This window comes from Leptonychotes weddellii, chromosome 11, assembly GCF_054177405.1.
Source record: "Leptonychotes weddellii isolate Sample4059 chromosome 11, ASM5417740v2, whole genome shotgun sequence".
NCBI classification, from domain to species: domain Eukaryota; kingdom Metazoa; phylum Chordata; class Mammalia; order Carnivora; family Phocidae; genus Leptonychotes; species Leptonychotes weddellii.
In genome coordinates, this window is record NC_138379.1 from 77,921,285 (window position 1) to 77,924,118 (window position 2,834).

Below are 2,834 nucleotides of genomic sequence, written 5' to 3' on the forward strand. Positions count from 1 at the left end.
ACATGACACCAAAGCACAATACATAAAAAGAAAATATGATAACTTGGACCTCATCAGAATTAAAAACTTTTGCCCCATGAATAACCTCATTAAAAGGATTAAAATAAAATCTACCACCAGGAGAAAATATTTGTAAGCCATATATCTGACAAAGGCTCATATCTAGACTATAGAAAGAGCTCTTGAAAATCAACATTAAAAACAAAACAATTATAAAACATGCAGAAGACATGAGCAGACATTTCACCTAAAAGGAGATAAAGATGGCAAATAAGCACATGAAAATTTTTCAACATCCTAGCCATTAGCAAACAAAATCACAATGAGGTATCAGTACACATCTCCTAGAACAGCTAAAATAAAAAATAGTGGCAACACTAAATCTGGCAAGGATGTAGAGAAACTGGATCACTCATAGCTTGCTGGTGGAAGTGAAAATGTTACAACCACTCCAGCAAACAGTTTGGCAGTTTCTTATAAAACTGAACATGCAATTACCATATGACCAAGCAATTTCACTCTTGGGCATTTATCCCAGGGAAATGAAAACTCAGCTCCACACAAAAACTTATACATGCATGTTCATAGCAGATTTCTTCATAATAGAAAAGGCAAAGGAATAGAATAGCTTAAATAATTTTGGAAAAGAAAAAAAAATAGAAGGAATCACTGCACCTGATGCTAAGACATTCTGTAGTGACAGTAACAATCTACAAGTCTTTTTTGAGCGAATGGTTGAACAAATTCTGGTATATCCATACAACTGCATACCACTTGTCAATAAAAAGAAATGAACTGTTAATACATGCAACAGGGCGCCTGGGTGGCTCAGTTGGTTAAGCGACTGCCTTCGGCTTGGGTCATGATCCTGGAGTCCCGGGATCGAGTCCCACATCGGGCTCCCTGCTCAGCAGGGAGTCTGCTTCTCCCTCTGCCCCTCCCCCATCTCATGTGCTCTCTCTCATTCTCTCTCTCAAATAAATAAATAAATAAAATCTTTAAAAAAAAAATACATGCAACAACCCAGACAGACTTTGAGGGGATTATGATTACCGAAAAAAGTCAATCTCAAAAAATTATATGTATGATGCCATTAGTAGAATAGAACATTCTAGAAATGGCACAAAAAAAGTAAAGCTAGCAAACTGATTAACAGTTGCTAGGGGGCAGGGATGATGGGAGTAGAGTGGGGTGGGGGTTGGTGTTCATACAAAGATGTAGCACGAGAATGGTCTTTTGTGGTGATGGAATAGTTCTGGATCTTAATTGCACGGGTGGTTATACAAATCTATACATGGAATTAACTGGCTTGGAACTACACACACACAAACACATAAATGAATGCAAGTTTTTTAAGTGGTGAAAACTGAATAAGATTTATAGTCTAATAAATTATTATACTATAAATAAGATTTATAGTCTAATAAACACTAATGTACCAATGTCAACTTTCTGGCTTTGATATTATACTATAGCTTCATAAGATGTCACCATTGGAAGCTGCCTGAAGAGAGTGCAGGACTATTTGTCCTGTTTTTGCAACTTCTTGGGGGTCTATACTATAACTCTTTCAAAAGTGTTTAAAAAAGGGGGGAAACTTAAAAAAATGAAAAATAAAAAAATATTTTTTAAAATGGCCTACCTCCTTAACGTTTTAAAAGCCATCTTGGTCTGTTAAAGCAGACAAAGAAAATAACTATAAGAGAGCCTTTTCCTTCTGCGGAAGACAGATGTAGTCATGGAAAGAAAGGCCAACAAGGAAGCAATAAATGAAGTGAACAGAGGTAAATAGGCCAAATCTCTGGAACCTACGGGAGAAAAATAATATGCCTTCAGCAAAGAAGTGAGCCTCAGAGTTTAAATTAGAAGGATGGTGTGTGTTCACTGACACCAAAGCATGAAGGAAATAACAGTGACAGACGGGCTGGAGCAAATCTGGGTTTGAAGCGTTGGAGGGGGAGAAGAGCATCTCTATGAGGGTGGATGAATGATAACACAGAGTCTATGCTTTGGGTGCAGCAAGGATGAACGTCCAGGCATGTGAGCGCTGATTGTCTGAGACTGAATCGAACCCTTGATGAGACCTGCAGCCCCTGCCTGCCCCCACAGCGGGAGCTCTGCCTGCCTCCTCCGATCTTCCCTCCACCTAAACCCAAGGCATATTAATAATACTTATCATCACAACCTACATTTGCATAGAACCTTTCCATTTTTGCAAAAACGTTCCATATCTTTGACTTCATTTGAGCCTCACCATTCATTTGTAAGGTAGTCAGGGAAGGTGTTTAGGGTAAGGTAAGACAGTTAAGAAAGACAGAGGTTTCACGGACTCATGTGGATATGGTGCTATGTTTTGGGTGTCTGGGCTGTGACAATCAGCTCTGGAATCTGAATTGTGGCCCCTCTTTTCCTACTGGACCATGTCAACTCCCAGAACACAGACTCTTTCCCAGGATGCTGTGCAGGGGGTGAGAAATTCAGAGAGAAAAGCTACCAGCGAAATTCAGCCTCGTAGAAAGACCTCTCCTTTTCAAGGAGCCATCATAAAAGAAAAAAACCCATCAGTTCATTAGTTCACGGGGTTTGTTTTTCTTAAGAAGAGAAAGGAAAGTATGCAAATTTCACCCTGATTGGTTTTATGTTTTCAGGTAATTCCTGAGTCTTAGTCATACATGGGTCTTGGATTAATCAGAATTTATTTTTAGCTTCCAACCTTCCCGCTGAAGCTTAGAGCGCTGTTCTTTGCTTGCCGGGTGAGGTTGCCATAGAAACTCTTTCAGGGGAAGCAGAGTCTCTCTTCACAATGTTGTGACTGCAAGCAGGGACCAAAGCAG